The 11,876-nt window shown below is 38.5% G+C and overlaps 1 pseudogene; it reads right to left on the bottom strand.

Annotated features, from left to right (window-relative positions):
* Positions 1–439: 439 nt before the first annotated feature.
* On the bottom strand, positions 440–1,153 carry LOC118855867 (annotated as a pseudogene).
* Positions 1,154–11,876: the final 10,723 nt, after the last annotated feature.

Raw genomic sequence — 11,876 nt, 5'->3', positions numbered from 1 at the left:
GGCCCTGGAATATTGGAGGAACACACCACAATGGGGACTTCCATACATGCTTTACAACAGGGCTGTCCAAAACACGGCCCTGTTCTATGAAGCCCACAGTGCAATTTATGCGGCCTGCCTACAAGCATAGAAATTTACGTAAATGCTTTAGTGAAGGAAGCCAAGCTACCGCAGGGATCTCACTAAAATGGCAAATCAAAATATATTGTCTATTGTTTTAATAAAAACCTAAGGTTGGACAGCCCTCCTTTAGAAGACCCCTATTGCCTCTCAGGTACTCTTAGAACCCAGAGTGGGGATGGGGTGAAGGGTGTGGAGTTTTTGTTTGTTTTGTGTGTTTTTATAGATTTATCATTCATTCAGGTATGATAGTGTAGCTGCTAACAAAATTAAATATAAACTTAATTCAAAATACTATTATTACTGAATAGTGCCCACTTTACAAAACAAGCTATAATCTACCATCTACAACCAGAACATGTCCTGTAATATAAGGAGATTCTAGAAGAAAAACAATAGCATTTGCCACATCACTAGGCTCCCCAAATCTCCCCAGAGGAATATTTTTCCTTAACTGTTTTTCTTTCATTCCTTTCATCATGTCTGTGTGGATAAATCCTACGGCAATGACATTCACTTGAATTTTCTTTCTTGCTACCTCTTTAGCAACAGAATGGGAGAAACCAACTAATCCTCCTTTGCTAGCACTATAAACCCAAAGGCCAGGATTTCCTTTTAAACCAACAACACTTCTTATATTAACAATAGGGCCTCCCTGTGGTTGACTCCTATTCTTCAAAGCAGCTTTACATGTCTGCATGGATCATAAGAGGTTAGCATGAAGCTGGGACACCATATCTTCAGTTTTTGTTCTTAGTAATAAGGCATCCCTGTTTATGCCAGCTGCATTTACCAAAAAATTAACACTACCTTAATTTTTCTTCATCGCTTCAAATGTGTTTTGAACATCTTGCTCTTTAGCAACATCACTGGAAAGTGCCAAATGATTTCCCCCAAGGTCCCTAGCAGCAGCTCCTGCGGACTCCAGATCTCTGCCTGCGATCACCAGCCGGTAGCCCTTCTGAGCCATTAACTGGGCCACAGCCTTGCCGATGCCTCGAGAGTCGCCGAACACAATGCCCACCTTTTCCATGGAGAGCTGAACTGACCAGAACTGAGGGGGAGAGAAGAGCGGAGGTGGAAATCCAGGGCGTGGTGGCTGCAGCAAGTCACAGGGTGTGTTTTCAGTCATTCTCTTTGAACGTTACTTGCATGTAAGGGTTATGAAAGTCACGTTAAAGACTCACCGGAAGTTTACAATTTTTAAAGCATAGTAGGGCCAGCACACATATGGAAGGGGGTAGCTAGGTGGTGCAGTGCATAGAACACTAGGCCTGGAGTCGGGAAGATGTGAGTTCACATCTGGCTTCAGACACTTACTAAGAGTGACCCTGGGAAAATCACTTAACCCCTATTTACCTCAGTTCCTTATTTGTAAAATGGGGACATATTAGAGAAGGAAATGGAAAATTGCTCCAGTATCTTTACCAAGAAAACCCCATGGAAGAGTTGGACATGACTGAACAACAATAACAAAATTTGGAAGTGAAACTGTCAACCCAGTGGATCCCAAATTCTGGGTAGAGTCTTGGACAATAAAATAGAAATATGGTATTATTAACAGGAATTATACCGTCTCTGACATAGGGTTTACATATCTACTCTGAACTTAATATTAGGGAAACTTACATGAGAAGTAGTATGGAATAGTAGATAGAGAGATGATACTGAAGACAGAAAAATCTGAGTTCAAGTTCCACCTCTGACATACTGGCTGTATGACTCTGGACAAATCACTTAACCTTTCAGTGCTCTAGGTAGCTCTCTAAGACATTGGAGACATTGTCAACATTCATTGGTAAAAGAATTTCCTCACTGAAATTCCCTGCACCAATGAAATCAAGTACTATGTAGCATCTTTCTGGAAACAATAGAGGGAAATCAAAGACTTTCAGAAATATAATTAATTTGCAGGTTATCTAGTCCAATCCATATAATTCAGTTGGAATGATCAGTAACACATCCTGAAGATTGATAATACTGTATCTACTTAAATACATCCTGTTTAGGAGAACCCAGTACCTTCTGAGATATTCCATTCCACTTCGGACAACTAATTCTTGGAAATTTTTGCCTTACTCCAAGCCTAATTATGCCTCTGTCACCTCCAACCATACTTGCTGGTTCTGTTCTCTGGGGCCAAGTAAAACAAGTTTAGACCATATTCAAACAACTATTATCTCAATAAGAAATTTTCTCTTCTCCAGGGTAAACATTGATATTTCTTTTCAATTAGTCTTCAATGGCTGTCTCCCACTGTTGTCATCCTTTAGATGCACTTCATGTAGTCCTTGCATGTTATTCCTTTCTTAATACAGCTTAAGACTGCATTAGATTTTTTTTATCTGACATATCACACTGCTGGTTCATATTGAGAATATGACCCATTAAAAATCCCAGATTTTTTTTCCACAGCAACTGTTCTGTAATCATGCTTCCCTCACCCTGTGCTTATAAATGTGATTTTTTAAGTTAAAAAATTGGTTAATGGTTTGTCTATTTTTTATAAAAAATAGCACCTGATTTTGTTTATTAATACACTTTCGATTATAATTATATTTTCTTTTGTTTTAAAATTTTTTAATTTGGTGTTTAATAATTTTTAAAATTTGATCATTTTTCTAGGTTTTTTTTAATTGAACATCCATTTCATCAATCTACTTGTTGTTTTTTTAATTAAAGTGTTTATTGGCATAAAATTTCTTCTAAGGAGTGCTTTGGCTGCATCCTACAAATACTGTTGTGTTTTCTCATTGTCCTTAAATTGTCTATTGTTTCTATGACTTGTTCTTTGACCCACTAATGCTTTAGGATGAAATTACATGGTCTCTAATTCCTTTCAGTCTATTCTTCAACAACTATTTATTGGATACATTTTTATTGAATTGAGGTCAATAAAAAATGTATAATGATGAGCTTTTCTGCTTTTGTCTATGAGGTTTGTAAGCCCTCACATATGGACAATTTTCTTAAGAGCAAATTAGAAGATTTTATTATCTGTAATGTAAATACCAATAAGCAGAGTTGATAAATGATCTTTTTACCTAAAAAAATAAAAAAAGGATGGATGGGAAACATTTATAAATCCCTCAATAGGGGCGGAGCCAAGATGGCGGCTGGCAAGCAGGGACTAGAGTGAGCTCCTTACCGAGTCCCTCCAAAAACCTATAAAAAATGGCTCTGAACCAATTCTAGAATGGCAGAACCCGCAGAACAGTGGAGGGAAGCAGGGCTCCAGCCCAGGACAGCCTGGATGGTCTCTGGGTGAGGTCTATTCCACACGGAGCTGGGAGCTGGGAGCTGGGAACGGAGTGGAGCAGAGCCCAGCCTGAGCGGTGTGGAACACTCAAACTTGGAGTCGGGCGGATGGGGCCCCTAGCGCCCTGAATATGTGAGCTGCAGCAGTTACCAGACCCCTCGACCCACAAACACCAAAGACTGTGGAGAAGGTTAGTGAGAAAAGCTGCGAGAGTGGAAGGAGTTCGCAGTTCAGCTTCCAGCCCCGGGGGCAGCGGAGGTGGGGCAGGTACAGTTGCTGCTGCTTCTGGCCCCAGGCCCACCTGGTGGGAGGAATTAAGTGGCGGATCAGAGCAGGAGTGCAACAGCCTGCTGAAGATCTAAGCCTAGCCCGGGCAGGGGGTTCTTGGGGAAGGAGTAGTGCGGGTCTGACAGAGCTGGCACCTGTCCCCCAAACGTGGAACATAGAACTCGTTAGTCTACAAGCAGTCATACCTCACTGAAAAACTCAAGGGTCAAGTTAGTTGGTTGGGAATATGGCTAGGCAGTGAAAACGCGCCCAGATTCAGTCTCAGACTTTGGATTCGTTCTTTGGTGACAAAGAGGACCAAAACATACAGCCTAAAGAAGACAACAAAGTCATAGAGCCTACAACAAAAGCCTCCAAGAAAAACACGAACTGGCCCCAGGCCGTAGAAGAACTCAAAAAGGATTTGGAAAAGCAAGTTGGAGAAGCAGAGGAAAAATTGGGAAGAGAAATGAGAAGGATGCGAGAAAACCATGAAAAACAAGTCAATGACTTGCTAAAGGAGACCCAAAAAAACACTGAAAAATACACTGAAGAAAACAACACCTTAAAAAACAGACTAACTCCAATGGCAAAAGAGCTCCAAAAAGCCAAGGAGGAGAAGAATGCCTTGAAAGGCAGAATTAGTCAAATGGAAAAGGAGGTCCAAAAGACCACTGAAGAAAATACTACTTTAAAAATTAGATTGGAGCAAGTGGAAGCTAGTGACTTTATGAGAAATCAGGATATTATAAAACAGAACCAAAGGAATGAAAAAATGGAAGACAATGTGAAATATCTCCTTGGAAAAACCACTGACCTGGAAAATAGATCCAGGAGAAATAATTTAAAAATTATTGGACTACCTGAAAGCCATGATCAAAAAACAGCCTAGATACCATCTTTCAAGAAATTATTAAGGAGAACTGCCCTGATATTCTAGAGCCACAGGGCAAAATAGAAATTGAAAGAATCCATCGATCGCCTCCTCAAATAGATCCCAAAAAGAAATCTCCTAGGAATATTGTCGCCAAATTCCAGAGCTCCCAGATCAAGGAGAAAATGCTGCAAGCAGCCAGAAAGAAACAATTTGAGTATTGTGGAAACCCAATCAGAATAACCCAAGATCTGGCAGCTTCTACATTAAGAGATCGAAGGGCTTGGAATGCGATATTCTGGAGGTCAATGGAGCTAGGATTAAAACCTAGAATCACCTACCCAGAAAAACTGAGTATCATGTTCCAAGGCAAAAGATGGAGTTTCAATAAAATAGAGGACTTTCAAGCTTTCTCAGTGAAAAGACCAGAACTGAATAGAAAATTTGACTTTCAAACACAAGAATCAAGAGAAGCATGAAAAGGTAATCAAGAAACGGAAATTGCAAGGGACTTACTAAAGTTCAACTGTTTTGTTTACATGCCTACATGGAAAGATGATGTGTAGGATTCATGAGACCTCAGTATTAGGGTAGTTGAAGGGAATATGCATATATATACATATGTTTATGTATATATATAAGTGAATGTGTATGTATGTACATATCTATGTGTATATGTATGTATGTGTATATATATATATGTAAAAGAGAGAGAGCAGACACAGGGTGAGTTGAAGATGAAAGGAAGATATCTAAAAGAAATAAAATGAAATTAAGGGATGAGAGAGCAACATACTGAGAGAGGGAGATAGGGAGAGATAGAATGGGGTGGATTATCTCGCATAAAGGTGGCAAGAGGAAGCAGTTCTGTGGGAGGAGGGGAGAGGGCAGGTGAGGGGGAAATGAGTGAACCTTGCTCTCATCAGATTTGGCCTGAGGGGGAATACCATACATACTCAGTTGGGTATCTTACCCCACAGGAAAGAAGAGGGAGGAAGATAGAAAAAAAAATAAAAGGGGGGGGGTGATGGAGGGGAGGGCAGATGGGGGTGGAGGTAATCAAAACAAACACTTTGGAAAGGGGACAGGGTCAAGGGAGAAAATTCAATAAAGCGGGATGGGTTGGGAAGGAGCAAAATGTAGTTAGCCTTTCACAACATGAGTATTGTGGAAGGGTTATACATAATAATACATGTGTGGCCTAGGTTGAATTGCTCGACTTCTTAGGGAGGGTGGGTGGGAAGGGAAGAGGGGAGAGAATTTGAAACTCAAAGTTTTAAAATCAGATGTTCAAAAAAAAAAGTTTTTGGCATGCAACTAAAAAATAAGATCCACAGGCAATGGGGCGTAGAAATTTATCTTGCCCTACAAAAAAGGAAGGCAAAAGCGGATGAGAGGGGAGGGGGTGATAGAGGGGAGGGCTGACTGGGGAACAGGGCAACCAGAATATAAGCCATCTTGGAGTGGGGGGGAGGGTAGAAATGGGGAGAAAATTTGTAATTCAAACTGTTGTGAAAATCAATGCTGAAAACCAAATATGTTAAATAAATAAATTTAAATTTAAAAAAATATTAAAAAAATAAAAAAATAAATCCCTCAATAGTTTTTTTTAAGTCATAAATGAAATCAGTTAATTTTTTGTGTGTACACTCATAATCTCTGAGTACTGTATGAGTTGTTGTTACCTAGGAATTAGAACTTGTCCAGGCTTGACATTTATGTAGGTCAGTTCCTTATTCATTAAAAATACACAACAGTTACAGTTTAGAACACTGTGGCTTCTATAATTTAAGACAATTTGAGAAAAGCAAATAAATCTTTGTTACTACTTTTCCATAGTCATCATCCAGTATCAAAAATCATTCACAGTTTGATTTACCTTTATCTAAAGGTAAAAATTAAGCCCTCCTGTGCCTAGATGAATATGTTTGGTAGTCAGTAGTTCCAAGAGCAAATTATTTTCTAAACTTAGACTGAATCTATACCACTTGTGTATCCACAACTAGGTGCTAATAAAAATATCAGCATACTGTCTGAAGTTGACATGTTAATAAAAAGGGATTAATATAGAATATTTGCCAACATTATTCTTAGAAATTTTGCCATAGTTCTATATAGAGAGAGACCTGATTGGCTCCTTGGGCATTTATTACATTCACTATGAAAGTACAAATATTAATATGAATAGTTTTTGTAAAGCTGCCACGTACCACCCAGAAATATGTATATTCTTCTTCTATAGTTAGTAATCACTATCAATCCATCAAATCTGATTTTTCTGAAGCTCTATTCAAGTTTCTAACATCATTTTAAACTTTGTTTCATTTAGATTTGTCTGGGTCTCATAGGGATACCTTAAGGTACCCCACTATTTTATTTTTATTATCCATTTATCTTGGCACATCATTTAGATTTCTGTTTAAACTTAAATCTGTTTAAACAAATGCATTAAGTACATATATGCTAAGTATATTCATCATTTTCTATCACATCTTTCAATAAGTTGCAATTTCTTCATGATTTCTACTGTTGCTTTTTGAGTTCAGTTGAAATACAATAGATTTTTGCTCCAGTTCCTCATTTAATTCTGTTAATATTTTGTTTCTTGTAAATAACATTGTTAGATTGTTTTCTAATCTAGTCAGCTAACCTTTTCTGTTTCTGTTTGTGTTCATTCTGTTCACATTAACATTTAACTAATAATTATGTATTTTTCTTCAACCAAATCCCTTGAACTATTTCTTGTCCTTTTTCCTGTCTCTTGATGGATAGTCTGCTTCTGTTCCATTGTTCTGATACTTTTCCCCTCATTCAGACTCCTTCCTTTCTCCTTCCTTCCTAGAGCAGTGGCCCTGGTGTCAGGAGGACCTGAGTTCAAATCCAGCCTCAGACATTTACTAGCTGTGTTACCCTGGGCAAGTCACTTAACCTTGATTGCCTCAAAAAAAACCATTTTTCATCCTTCCTTTTTTCCATCCTTTTTTCCTTCTTTCCTTCCTTCCTTCCTTCCTTCCTTACTTCCTTCTTCCTTTTTTCCTTCTTTCTTTATTTCTTTCTTTCTTTCTTCCCCCCTTTCCTTTCCTCTTTCCTTCTTTCTTTACCTTCTTTCCTTCTTTATGATTCAACTTCTGGGATTAAAGTTTGTTTCCTTAAACCAAGTCTATCTCTGATTCTATCCTTCCCCCTATTTCTCTCACTCCCTCCCTAACCCTGCCATTCTCTCTTGTTTCTTTCTTTAGTATTTCAGGCATGGCATGACATTGTGTGTTGTGTGTGTTCAGTTTATCTTTGACAAGTTCAAATGAGTTTCAAGTGACATTTGCTCCCTACATCCCTTTCCTCCTTGCTTGCATAGTTTTCTACTTTATGTGAAGTACAAAATTTCCACTCCTTTCCTCCCTCTTTCTTCCAAAGTATATTTTTTACACTTTTTTTTCCTTTTAAAAATATCAATGAAACATAGCAAAATCATTCCCAGCTCCTCCATCCTATTTAATGTACTCTATGAAAAATGTTGACAACAAAGTTCTGAGGGGACTCGTTTTATTGTCCCCTATTAGAATGTAAGTTCTTCATTTTGACATAATCTCCTTTTATTACTGACTCATATTTTCCCTTTCTTTGTTTTTCTAAACTCAGTATTTTTATTTCAAAGTTCCTTCTCAGCTCTGGTTTTTTCATCAAGAATGCTTGAAAGTCCTCTTTTGTGAAAAGCCCATTATTTCTCCTCTAGTATCATACACATATTTAAGGAAAATTATTCTTGGACATAAGCTTATATTTTTGCCTTTTGGAATATTATTCTAAGTTCTCCTCTTCTGTTTAATGGTAGCTGTCTTGGCTTCTGTGATCATGAATGTAGCTCCAGAATACTTTAACTTCTTCTTCCTGAATATTTGATGCATTTTAATTTGAAGGAAGAGCTATGGATTTTGATTATGATGTTTCTTTTTAATAATATTTCCCCAGATACATGTAAAAACAACTTTCAACATTTTTTGTTCAAAATTCTCTCCTCCTTCCCATCCCCCCTCCCTGAGAAAACAAGCAGTCTGCTATAGGTTATATATGTGCAATCATGTAAAATGTATTTCCATATTAGTCATTTTACAGAAGAAAACTAAAACTAAAAATAGAAAGAAAGAAAGAAGAGAGTGGCAGAACCAAGATGGAAGAGTAAAAGCAGGGACTTGCTTGACCCCTCCCCACCCCTAAGTGCCTCTAGTCACCTGTAAAAATGACTCTAAACAAATTCTAGAGCTACAGAACCCACAAAGTGACAGAGTGAAACAAGTCTCCAGCCCAAGATGGCCTGGATGGTCACTAGGAAGGGTCTATCACACTATGCTGGGACTGGAGTACAGTCCAACATGGGTCACAATGGCACAGAGCAGGCCAGAACAGACTGGGCAGAGAAGACCTTAGGGTACTGAATCACTAAGCTGTGGCAATTTTCAGACTTCTCAACCCACACACACCAAAGACAACTTAGCAGGTCAGTGGGAAAACTCTGTTGGACCTGGGTGAGAGAAGGGTGCAGTCCAGCCCCAGGCCCACGATGTGGGGGGGGGGGAGTTGGAGTGGCAGCAGCAGTGGCTGCTTCCAGAGCTCCAGGCCCACAGACAGTGGAGGGAAGTAAGCAGCTGATCAGAGCAGGAGTTCAGGCATGTCTTTGCTGGTGCTGAGGGAGGATTCTATAGCTTTGGCCTGCTTGGACCTGGGTTGCAGTCCTGGTTGGTGTTCTGAGGTAAGGAGGAGTGCTTGTGTGGCAGAGCTTGTGGTAGCTATGGAGAGGGATTCCTCCTAGCAGTTATAATGCAGAAAGGAGTGCTTGAGGTCAATCGCAGACCAGAGCACAGGCCAGTAGATGAGTAAACACCTCTGCTTGAATCGTATCACTGCAGAAAAACTAAAATTCACAGGTGCCTACAAGTAGTTCTGAAAATGGCAGCACAAAACCCCTGAAGCTTGCAACAGAGCACTCTCCACTCTGACAAAGAGCTCAAAAGTCAAGTAATTGACTGCGAAAATGAGCAGGCAGCATAAAAAAAAACCCTCAGACTACAGAATCTTACTTTGGTGACAAAGAAGATCAAAACATACAACCAGAAGACAACAAAGTCAAAGATCCTACATCAAAAGCCTCCTAGAAAAATATGAATTGGTCTCAGGCCATGGAAAAGCTCAAAAAGGATTATGAAAATCAAGAAAGAGAAGTAAAGGAAAAAATTGGGAAAAAAAATGAGAGGGATGCAAGAAAATCATGAAAAATGACTTAACAGCTTGCTAAATGAGACCCAAAAACTACAGAAAAAATAAAGCCTTAAAAAATAGAAGAACCTACATGGTAAAAGAAGTCCAAAAAGCCAATGAGGAGAAGAATGCCTTAAAAACAGAATTTGCCATATGGAAAAGGAGGTCCAAAAGCTCACTGAAGAAAATCATTGCTTAAAAAATTAGAATGGAATAATGAACACCAATGACTTTACGAAGAATCAAGAAATTATAAAACAGAACCAAAAGAATGAAAAAATGGAAGGCAATGTGAAATATCTCCTTGTAAAAACCATTGACCTGAAAAATAGATCCAGGAGAGATAATTTAAAAATTATTGGACTACCTGAAAGCTATGATCAAAAAAAAAAAAAGCTTAGACACTATCTTTCAAGAAATTATCAAGGAAAACTGCCCTAATATTCTAGAAACAGTGAGTAAAATAGAAATTGAAAGAATCCACCAATCACCTCTTGAAAAAGATCTCAAAAGGAAAACTCCTAGGAATATTGTAGACAAATTCCAGAGTTCCCAGGTCAAGGAGAAAATATTGCATGCAGCTAGAAGGAAACAATTCAAGTATTGTGGAAACACAATCAGGATAACATAAGATCTAGCAGCTTCTACATTAAAGGATTGGAGGGCTTGGAATATGATATTCTGGAGGTCAAAGGAGCTAGGATTAAAACCAATAATCACCTATCCAGCAAAACCGAGTATAATACTTCAGGGCAAAAAATAGATTTTCAATGAAATAGAGGACTTGCAAGCATTCTTGATAGAAAGACCAGAACTAAACAGAAAATTTGACTTTCAAATACAAGAATCAAGAGAAGCATAAAAAGGTAAACAGGTAAGAGAAATCATAAGGGACTTACTAAAGCTGAACATTCCTACATGGAAAGATGATATTTGTAACTCATAAGGCCTTTCTCAGTAGTTGGGTAGTTGAAGGGAATATACATATCTATATAGACAGAGGGCAGAGGGTGAGTTGAATATGAAGGAATGATATCTAAAAAATAAAATTAAGGAGTGAGATAGGCATACATTGGGAGGAGAAGGGGAGACATAGAATGCGGTAAATATTTCACATAAGAGAGGCAAGAAAAAGCTGTATAATGGAAGGGAAGATGGGGGAAATAAAAGGGAATGAGTGAACCTTACTCCCAACAGATTTGGCTTGAGGAGGGAATAACATACACAATCAATTGGGTATCTTAGACTACAGAAAAATAGAGAAGAAGGGGATAAGGAGGGGAAGATAGAAGGGAGGACAGATCGGGGGAGGGGCTAGTCAGAAGCAAACACTTTTGAAAAGGGGCACGGTCAAAGGAGAAAATTGAATAAATGGGGGACAGACTAGGATGGAGGGAAATATGACTATTATGGAAGTGTTTTGCATATTGATACATGCATAACCTACATTGAATTGCTTGCCTTCTCAATGGGAGGGGAGAGGAGGGAAGAAGGGAAAGAATTTGGAACTCAGAGTTCTAAACAGATGTTAAAAATTGTTTTTACATGCAACTGGGAAATATGATATACAGGCAATGGGGTATAGAAATCTATCTTGCCCTACAAGAAAGTAAAGGGAAAAGGGATAAGGGATGTGGTCAGTGGGGTGATAGAAAGGAGGCAGACCAGGGAAAGAAGAAATCAGAATACATACCAGTTTGGGGTGGCAGGGAGGGGGAGAGATGGGGAGAAAATTTGTATGTCAAAATCTTGTTGAAATGAATGTTGAAAATTAAAAATAAATATATTGATCTTAAAAAATTAAAATTTAACTGCCTAAAAATAAAGACAGAAAAGTCAAAAATAGCAGGGTCTGTTCTGCATTCAGACTCCATAAGTTCTTTCTCTGGAGGTGGATAACATTTTTCATCATGAGCCTTTTGGGATTGTCTTGGATCATTGCATTCTGAGAAAAGTGGTCATTGAAAGTTGTTCATCATACAATATTTCTGCTACTGTATACAATGTTCTCTGGGTTCTGTTCATTTCACACTGCATCAGTTCATGTATGTATCATCATGTTTCTGATAATTTTCAATTTTAGGTTTTTTCAGGAAGATTTTA

Source organism: Trichosurus vulpecula, chromosome 7 (genome assembly GCF_011100635.1).
Source record: "Trichosurus vulpecula isolate mTriVul1 chromosome 7, mTriVul1.pri, whole genome shotgun sequence".
Lineage (NCBI taxonomy): Eukaryota > Metazoa > Chordata > Mammalia > Diprotodontia > Phalangeridae > Trichosurus > Trichosurus vulpecula.
This window is presented reverse-complemented; position numbering and strand designations above follow the sequence as displayed.